Below are 10,863 nucleotides of genomic sequence, written 5' to 3'. Positions count from 1 at the left end.
GAGAAGTGAACAGTGTCCACTGTTAATGTCTCCTGGAGCATGACAATGTCAATGTTCCTTGATCGCACTACTGCTTTGAGAAAAGCGTTCTTTGCAGAGAAGCTATTGATGATGCTTAGATGGTGTGTCATGATGTTACTCAGTGATAGTTACATCAGAGACATCGTTGGAGTCTGACAACTCCATTGCGAGGTCCTCGCTGGTTGAGGGCTCCTCGTCTGTTGTCAGGCTATCCTTGGGTCCACTGGGGGTTGGAGAGCCTTTGGTAGCTCTGACTTTGGTTGGTTCGGCTTTTCTCTCAGGCTTTTTCTTGGCTGGCCTTGCTGGCCTTGCCTGGGCAAGGTCAGCGTGATCTGGCTCTGGCTGCACAGATTCAGCCTGTTTTGGCTCTGCCTGTGAAGGCATGGCCTGGTTTGGAGTGGGGAGGGGAGTCTCGTCCTGGGGTGAGTGTGAGGCTGGTTTTGCTCTAGCCAGCTTTCTTCCCTTCAGGGCTGCGATAGTCTGGGTCATTGCCGTCATGGCGACTGAAACTGCCTTCTCGGCCTCCTCACTCGACCTCCCCAGGGCTGTTGCTACTGCTGTGACAACAGCAGTTAACAGGAGAGTCATATCGTCCTCGTCAAAGAGGAGATGATCATCTGTTGGGGAGGTTTTTGTGGTGCTCTTAGAAACTTTTTTCTTTAGTTTCTTTTTCTGCACCTTTGGCATTGTCGGAAACTCCTTTTTGTTGGAGACATCCGGTGTCGGCTGGGGGGCGGCTTCCTTCCTCTTAGGAGGTCGGGAGGCCTTTTCGCTTTTGTTCCTTCCCCAGACATGGGTGCCCGGTGGGGCAGGAACAAAGTCTGGTCGGTTTTGAGCAACCTCTTGTCGCCTGAGGGCCGCCTTTTTCCTGACAGAGCAAGTCAGGCTCCAGGCATGATGCTTCTTGGTACAGTTGGGACATTTGGCTGTTGTGTCCCTCTTTTCCTCTTTGTATGCCTTGAGGCATACCTCTGTGTTGTGTGCCTTGCTACAGACACCACATTTAGGCTTGGCTGTACAATTAGCCTGGTGGTGACCGTATTTCTGGCACTTGAAACACCGAAGTGGTTCTGGTACATACGTTCGAAGGTTGTAGGTGCCCCAGTTACCCAGATCAAGGGTAGTGGTTGGGGCACCTTTCATGGTCACCAGGACTTGCCTGGTTGGGGTCTTCCCCTTTGACATTCGGGAAGCCTGCACGACCTGTGGGTGTGAAGCGATCAGCTCCACATCGTACGAGACTGAGAAGCCAAGTAGCACCATCTTGGTTCTCTTTTCCTCGGGACTTAGTGGGGAAAGACTCACTTTCCTCCCATCGGCTAGCTCCTTCGTTTCCCGGAGGAAATTCAAGGTAGCTTGATCTTTGGGCATTATGATCATGCCCTGATCTCGGGCGACCCGGATCGACAACCGGATTTTCCGTTGCAACTCCAATGCCCTGACCAATTGGTAGGCATTGTCGAAGCCTTCGGGTTTAGCTGGCACTTTGAACTGGGCGAAGCGTTTAGGGGGTCCCGACTCTTCATCAGAGTCGGTCTCCGGCCTCGGACGCTTCGGCCCGCCCTTTCGGCTTTCGGGCTTGTTTGTGGAGGCAGCAGCTGATGCAGCTGGTTCAGCCTGCTCTCCCCTCTCAATCGGGGAGGCCGTCTGTGAACTCAGGGGCCTCCCTGGCTTAGCTGCTGGCCTGGAGAGGCCAGCTCGCGAGTCAAGATCTTTGACTATTCGGTGGACAGACCCATTGGCTTCGGTCTTGTCCACCTTAGCAGCAGGGGTGACAGTGTCATCCTGTGCATGGGGCTTTCTTTTGCCACCGGAAGGCACATATGCCTTCATGGTGACTACCGTGGTCTGGGCCTTTCGTCAACATTTTTGTCAGTCTGTGGGGGGTGTTTGATTATTTTTTCCATGAATTGGTAAGTGCTTCATCCTCTCACGCCCCCACCCACCACAGAGTCCAACAAGGGGAAGCTGAGTGTCAGAACCAGTGTCTAACAGCAACAGGAGTGATGAGAGGATCAGGCCGCCTGTCTTGCTGAAATAGAGGACCAAAGAGGCGTGTTGCTAGCCGCAGGGCGTACTCGTTCACGGCATCGCTCAACCTCCAGGACTACCGTCTCCACAGCGCACAAGGCTGCCACGCACGGCAAACGCGTGGGTAGGTGTAAACCCCTGGGGAGAGACCAGAGGGGATGCCCTTCCACCTACGAGACATCATTGTTTGAAGCCCTTTTGCTCAGCCCTCTGGGGCAGCCACCCAAAGGTTGCTTCACCGCAGTAAGGGAAGAGGAGTCTTGCACTTTTACCAGGCAGTTCCTTTCATCCCTCTGAAGCAACCACCCAAAGGTTGTTTCACCTCAGTGAGGAAGGAAAGGACCTGTGTCTTTTCAAAGTAGTTCCCCCTTCCCTCTAAAACAGCCACCCAAAGTCTGTTTCACCTCAGTGAGGGAAGGGAGGTTTTGCGTTCTTGTCAGGCACTTCCTTTCGTTCCCCTGAAGCAACCACCCAAAGGTTGTTTCACCTCAGTGGGGAAGGAAAGGACCTGTGTCTTTTCAAAGGGATTCCTCCTTCCCTCTGAGACAGTCATCCAAAGGCTGCCTCACCTCAGTGAGGGAAGGGAGGTTTTGCACTTTTGCCAGCTGGTTCCTTTCATCCCTCAGAAGCAACCACCCAAAGGTTGTTTCACCTCAGTGAGGAAGGAAAGGACCTGTTGTCTTTTCAAAGTAGTTCACCCTTCCCTCTAAAACAGCCACCCAAAGGCTGTTTTACCTCAGTGAGGGAAGGGAAGTTTTGCGTTCTTGCCAGGCAGTTCCTTACATTCCTCTGAAGCAACCACCCAAAGGTTGTTTCACCTCCGTGAGGGCAGGGGGGTTTTGTCCTTTTGCCAGCTGGTTCCTTTCATTTACAGCCGTAGTTATGTACTATTTTAGATTTCAGGCTTATTCTCTGGAAGAGTAACTTACGCTAAGAAATAGTAATGATATGAGTGAAAGAACATGACTTATTTGTTTTCACTGTTGCAGTTGCAGATGCAGAGTGCCGTGATAATATACTACGACTTGAGGCCTCTATCAACCAGTCACTGAGTGATGGAGGAGTTGTTTTGCTGAGAATTGCCTCCCTCCTTAACCAGTCTAGACCCGATGTACCTGTTTCGATAAGAGATAATATCAGCCGTATTGTCCGAGAACTTGAAAGTGCATTTAATGCGACTCTGAAGATGGCAATATATGTAAGAGAGTTAGCACAGATTGGTACAGGTCCATGTCCTGTTGAAGAGATGGAAATCATTCTATCTGAGCTAGAAGCCAAAAATGAAGAATTAGCTGCATATGCTGATGATGTATCACAACTTCCAGCAGCTTCATCAGAAGAATCAGTTTCCCTAGTTACTGATATAACGGATGTTTACTTTGTCTGTGTGAGCGTTCAAATTGAGTACGTTGAAATATTTACGGAAGTGTCTGAAATATTCAGCCGTAAAGAGACAAGTAGTGTAGCAACTTCAGGGGAATCGACTACCTCATCTGGAATAACAAGTATGTCACAATTCTGTGTTGGCTGTGAAGCCTTGTGGATCTGATACATATACTGACATATTGTATATATTCATGTCATTACCTGTATAAGAGTGGAGTATTTGCTTGAATAATGTGACTATTTAGGTATTGATATGGAAGGTAATTTGCATTGAAAGATATGTGAAAAATGATTTGTTTTAGTGTTTCATTTACAGACGTAGTTATGTACTATTTTAGATTTCAGGCTTATTCTCTGGAAGAGTGGCTTACGCTAAGAAATAGTAGTGATATGAGTGAAAGAACATGACTTATTTGTTTTCACTGTTGCAGTTGCAGATGCAGAGTGCCGTGATAATATACTACGACTTGAGGCCTCTATCAACCAGTCACTGAGTGATGGAGGTGTTGTTTTGCTGAGAATTGCCTCCCTCCTTAACCAGTCTAGACCTGATGTACCTGTTTCGATAAGAGATAATATCAGCCGTATTGTCCGAGAACTTGAAAGTGTATTTAGTGCGACTTTGAAGATGGCAATATATGTAAGAGAGTTAGCACAGATTGGTACAGGTCCATGTCCTGTTGAAGAGATGGAAATCATTCTATCTGAGCTAGAAGCCAAAAATGAAGAATTAGCTGCATATGCTGATGATGTATCACAACTTCCAGCAGCTTCATCAGAAGAATCAGTTTCCCTAGTTACTGATATAACGGATGTTTACTTTGTCTGTGTGAGCGTTCAAATTGAGTACGTTGAAATATTTACGGAAGTGTCTGAAATATTCAGCCGTAAAGAGACAAGTAGTGCAGCAACTTCAGAGGAATCGACTACCTCATCTGGAATAACAAGTATGTCACAATTCCGTGTTGGCTGTGAAGCCTTGTGGATCTGATACATATACTGACATATTGTATATATTCATGTCATTACCTGTATAAGAGTGGAGTATTTGCTTGAATAATGACTATTTAGGTATTGATATGGAAGGTAATTTGCATTGAAAGATATGTGAAAAATGATTTGTTTTAGTGTTTCATTTACAGACGTAGTTATGTATTATTTTAGATTTCAGGCTTATTCTCTGGAAGAGTGGCTTACGCCAAGAAATAGTAGTGATATGAGTGAAAGAACATGACTTATTTGTTTTCACTGTTGCAGTTGCAGATGCAGAGTGCCGTGATAATATACTACGACTTGAGGCCTCTATCAACCAGTCACTGAGTGATGGAGGTGTTGTTTTGCTGAGAATTGCCTCCCTCCTTAACCAGTCTAGACCTGATCTACCTGTTTCGATAAGAGATAATATCAGCCGTATTGTCCGAGAACTTGAAAGTGTATTTAATGCGACTTTGAAGATGGCAATATATGTAAGAGAGTTAGCACAGATTGGTACAGGTCCATGTCCTGTTGAAGAGATGGAAATCATTCTATCTGAGCTAGAAGCCAAAAATGAAGAATTAGCTGCATATGCTGATGATGTATCACAACTTCCAGCAGCTTCATCAGAAGAATCAGTTTCCCTAGTTACTGATATAACGGATGTTTACTTTGTCTGTGTGAGCGTTCAAATTGAGTACGTTGAAATATTTACGGAAGTGTCTGAAATATTCAGCCGTAAAGAGACAAGTAGTGCAGCAACTTCAGAGGAATCGACTACCTCATCTGGAATAACAAGTATGTCACAATTCCATGTTGGCTGTGAAGCCTTGTGGATCTGATACATATACTGACATATTGTATATATTCATGTCATTACCTGTATAAGAGTGGAGTATTTGCTTGAATAATGTGACTATTTAGGTATTGATATGGAAGGTAATTTGCATTGAAAGATATGTGAAAAATGATTTGTTTTAGGGTTTCATTTACGGACGTAGTTATGTATTATTTTAGATTTCAGGCTTATTCTCTGGAAAAGTGGCTTATGCTAAGAAATAGTAGTGATATGAGTGAAAGAACATGACTTATTTGTTTTCACTGTTGCAGTTGCAGATGCAGAGTGCCGTGATAATATACTACGACTTGAGGCCTCTATCAACCAGTCACTGAGTGATGGAGGTGTTGTTTTGCTGAGAATTGCCTCCCTCCTTAACCAGTCTAGACCTGATCTACCTGTTTCGATAAGAGATAATATCAGCCGTATTGTCCGAGAACTTGAAAGTGTATTTAATGCGACTTTGAAGATGGCAATATATGTAAGAGAGTTAGCACAGATTGGTACAGGTCCATGTCCTGTTGAAGAGATGGAAATCATTCTATCTGAGCTAGAAGCCAAAAATGAAGAATTAGCTGCATATGCTGATGATGTATCACAACTTCCAGCAGCTTCATCAGAAGAATCAGTTTCCCTAGTTACTGATATAACGGATGTTTACTTTGTCTGTGTGAGCGTTCAAATTGAGTACGTTGAAATATTTACGGAAGTGTCTGAAATATTCAGCCGTAAAGAGACAAGTAGTGCAGCAACTTCAGAGGAATCGACTACCTCATCTGGAATAACAAGTATGTCACAATTCCGTGTTGGCTGTGAAGCCTTGTGGATCTGATACATATACTGACATATTGTATATATTCATGTCATTACCTGTATAAGAGTGGAGTATTTGCTTGAATAATGTGACTATTTAGGTATTGATATGGAAGGTAATTTGCATTGAAAGATATGTGAAAAATGATTTGTTTTAGGGTTTCATTTACGGACGTAGTTATGTATTATTTTAGATTTCAGGCTTATTCTCTGGAAAAGTGGCTTATGCTAAGAAATAGTAGTGATATGAGTGAAAGAACATGACTTATTTGTTTTCACTGTTGCAGTTGCAGATGCAGAGTGCCGTGATAATATACTACGACTTGAGGCCTCTATCAACCAGTCACTGAGTGATGGAGGTGTTGTTTTGCTGAGAATTGCCTCCCTCCTTAACCAGTCTAGACCTGATGTACCTGTTTCGATAAGAGATAATATCAGCCGTATTGTCCGAGAACTTGAAAGTGTATTTAATGCGACTTTGAAGATGGCAATATATGTAAGAGAGTTAGCACAGATTGGTACAGGTCCATGTCCTGTTGAAGAGATGGAAATCATTCTATCTGAGCTAGAAGCCAAAAATGAAGAATTAGCTGCATATGCTGATGATGTATCACAACTTCCAGCAGCTTCATCAGAAGAATCAGTTTCCCTAGTTACTGATATAACGGATGTTTACTTTGTCTGTGTGAGCGTTCAAATTGAGTACGTTGAAATATTTACGGAAGTGTCTGAAATATTCAGCCGTAAAGAGACAAGTAGTGCAGCAACTTCAGAGGAATCGACTACCTCATCTGGAATAACAAGTATGTCACAATTCCGTGTTGGCTGTGAAGCCTTGTGGATCTGATACATATACTGACATATTGTATATATTCATGTCATAACCTGTATAAGAGTGGAGTATTTGCTTGAATAATGTGACTATTTAGGTATTGATATGGAAGGTAATTTGCATTGAAAGATATGTGAAAAATGATTTGTTTTAGTGTTTCATTTACAGACGTAGTTATGTACTATTTTAGATTTAGAACATGACTTATTTGTTTTCACTGTTGCAGTTGCAGATGCAGAGTGCCGTGATAATATACTACGACTTGAGGCCTCTATCAACCAGTCACTGAGTGATGGAGGTGTTGTTTTGCTGAGAATTGCCTCCCTCCTTAACCAGTCTAGACCTGATGTACCTGTTTCGATAAGAGATAATATCAGCCGTATTGTCCGAGAACTTGAAAGTGTATTTAATGCGACTTTGAAGATGGCAATATATGTAAGAGAGTTAGCACAGATTGGTACAGGTCCATGTCCTGTTGAAGAGATGGAAATCATTCTATCTGAGCTAGAAGCCAAAAATGAAGAATTAGCTGCATATGCTGATGATGTATCACAACTTCCAGCAGCTTCATCAGAAGAATCAGTTTCCCTAGTTACTGATATAACGGATGTTTACTTTGTCTGTGTGAGCGTTCAAATTGAGTACGTTGAAATATTTACGGAAGTGTCTGAAATATTCAGCCGTAAAGAGACAAGTAGTGCAGCAACTTCAGAGGAATCGACTACCTCATCTGGAATAACAAGTATGTCACAATTCCGTGTTGGCTGTGAAGCCTTGTGGATCTGATACATATACTGACATATTGTATATATTCATGTCATAACCTGTATAAGAGTGGAGTATTTGCTTGAATAATGTGACTATGATATGGAAGGTAATTTGCATTGAAAGATATGTGAAAAAATGATTTGTTTTAGTGTTTCATTTACAGACGTAGTTATGTACTATTTTAGATTTAGAACATGACTTATTTGTTTTCACTGTTGCAGTTGCAGATGCAGAGTGCCGTGATAATATACTACGACTTGAGGCCTCTATCAACCAGTCACTGAGTGATGGAGGTGTTGTTTTGCTGAGAATTGCCTCCCTCCTTAACCAGTCTAGACCTGATGTACCTGTTTCGATAAGAGATAATATCAGCCGTATTGTCCGAGAACTTGAAAGTGTATTTAATGCGACTTTGAAGATGGCAATATATGTAAGAGAGTTAGCACAGATTGGTACAGGTCCATGTCCTGTTGAAGAGATGGAAATCATTCTATCTGAGCTAGAAGCCAAAAATGAAGAATTAGCTGCATATGCTGATGATGTATCACAACTTCCAGCAGCTTCATCAGAAGAATCAGTTTCCCTAGTTACTGATATAACGATGTTTACTTTGTCTGTGTGAGCGTTCAAATTGAGTACGTTGAAATATTTACGGAAGTGTCTGAAATATTCAGCCGTAAAGAGACAAGTAGTGCAGCAACTTCAGAGGAATCGACTACCTCATCTGGAATAACAAGTATGTCACAATTCCGTGTTGGCTGTGAAGCCTTGTGGATCTGATACATATACTGACATATTGTATATATTCATGTCATAACCTGTATAAGAGTGGAGTATTTGCTTGAATAATGTGACTATGATATGGAAGGTAATTTGCATTGAAAGATATGTGAAAAAATGATTTGTTTTAGTGTTTCATTTACAGACGTAGTTATGTACTATTTTAGATTTAGAACATGACTTATTTGTTTTCACTGTTGCAGTTGCAGATGCAGAGTGCCGTGATAATATACTACGACTTGAGGCCTCTATCAACCAGTCACTGAGTGATGGAGGTGTTGTTTTGCTGAGAATTGCCTCCCTCCTTAACCAGTCTAGACCTGATGTACCTGTTTCGATAAGAGATAATATCAGCCGTATTGTCCGAGAACTTGAAAGTGTATTTAATGCGACTTTGAAGATGGCAATATATGTAAGAGAGTTAGCACAGATTGGTACAGGTCCATGTCCTGTTGAAGAGATGGAAATCATTCTATCTGAGCTAGAAGCCAAAAATGAAGAATTAGCTGCATATGCTGATGATGTATCACAACTTCCAGCAGCTTCATCAGAAGAATCAGTTTCCCTAGTTACTGATATAACGGATGTTTACTTTGTCTGTGTGAGCGTTCAAATTGAGTACGTTGAAATATTTACGGAAGTGTCTGAAATATTCAGCCGTAAAGAGACAAGTAGTGCAGCAACTTCAGAGGAATCGACTACCTCATCTGGAATAACAAGTATGTCACAATTCCGTGTTGGCTGTGAAGCCTTGTGGATCTGATACATATACTGACATATTGTATATATTCATGTCATAACCTGTATAAGAGTGGAGTATTTGCTTGAATAATGTGACTATGATATGGAAGGTAATTTGCATTGAAAGATATGTGAAAAAATGATTTGTTTTAGTGTTTCATTTACAGACGTAGTTATGTACTATTTTAGATTTAGAACATGACTTATTTGTTTTCACTGTTGCAGTTGCAGATGCAGAGTGCCGTGATAATATACTACGACTTGAGGCCTCTATCAACCAGTCACTGAGTGATGGAGGTGTTGTTTTGCTGAGAATTGCCTCCCTCCTTAACCAGTCTAGACCTGATGTACCTGTTTCGATAAGAGATAATATCAGCCGTATTGTCCGAGAACTTGAAAGTGTATTTAATGCGACTTTGAAGATGGCAATATATGTAAGAGAGTTAGCACAGATTGGTACAGGTCCATGTCCTGTTGAAGAGATGGAAATCATTCTATCTGAGCTAGAAGCCAAAAATGAAGAATTAGCTGCATATGCTGATGATGTATCACAACTTCCAGCAGCTTCATCAGAAGAATCAGTTTCCCTAGTTACTGATATAACGGATGTTTACTTTGTCTGTGTGAGCGTTCAAATTGAGTACGTTGAAATATTTACGGAAGTGTCTGAAATATTCAGCCGTAAAGAGACAAGTAGTGCAGCAACTTCAGAGGAATCGACTACCTCATCTGGAATAACAAGTATGTCACAATTCCGTGTTGGCTGTGAAGCCTTGTGGATCTGATACATATACTGACATATTGTATATATTCATGTCATAACCTGTATAAGAGTGGAGTATTTGCTTGAATAATGTGACTATTTAGGTATTGATATGGAAGGTAATTTGCATTGAAAGATATGTGAAAAATGATTTGTTTTAGTGTTTCATTTACAGACGTAGTTATGTATTATTTTAGATTTCAGGCTTATTCTCTGGAAGAGTGGCTTACGCTAAGAAATAGTAGTGATATGAGTGAAAGAACATGACTTATTTGTTTTCACTGTTGCAGTTGCAGATGCAGAGTGCCGTGATAATATACTACGACTTGAGGCCTCTATCAACCAGTCACTGAGTGATGGAGGTGTTGTTTTGCTGAGAATTGCCTCCCTCCTTAACCAGTCTAGACCTGATGTACCTGTAGATAATATCAGCCGTATTGTCCGAGAACTTGAAAGTGTATTTAATGCGACTTTGAAGATGGCAATATATGTAAGAGAGTTAGCACAGATTGGTACAGGTCCATGTCCTGTTGAAGAGATGGAAATCATTCTATCTGAGCTAGAAGCCAAAAATGAAGAATTAGCTGCATATGCTGATGATGTATCACAACTTCCAGCAGCTTCATCAGAAGAATCAGTTTCCCTAGTTACTGATATAACGGATGTTTACTTTGTCTGTGTGAGCGTTCAAATTGAGTACGTTGAAATATTTACGGAAGTGTCTGAAATATTCAGCCGTAAAGAGACAAGTAGTGCAGCAACTTCAGAGGAATCGACTACCTCATCTGGAATAACAAGTATGTCACAATTCCGTGTTGGCTGTGAAGCCTTGTGGATCTGATACATATACTGACATATTGTATATATTCATGTCATAACCTGTATAAGAGTGGAGTATTTGCTTGAATAATGTGA

This window comes from Penaeus chinensis, chromosome 9, assembly GCF_019202785.1.
Source record: "Penaeus chinensis breed Huanghai No. 1 chromosome 9, ASM1920278v2, whole genome shotgun sequence".
NCBI lineage: Eukaryota > Metazoa > Arthropoda > Malacostraca > Decapoda > Penaeidae > Penaeus > Penaeus chinensis.
Note: the sequence above shows the minus strand (reverse complement) of the source record.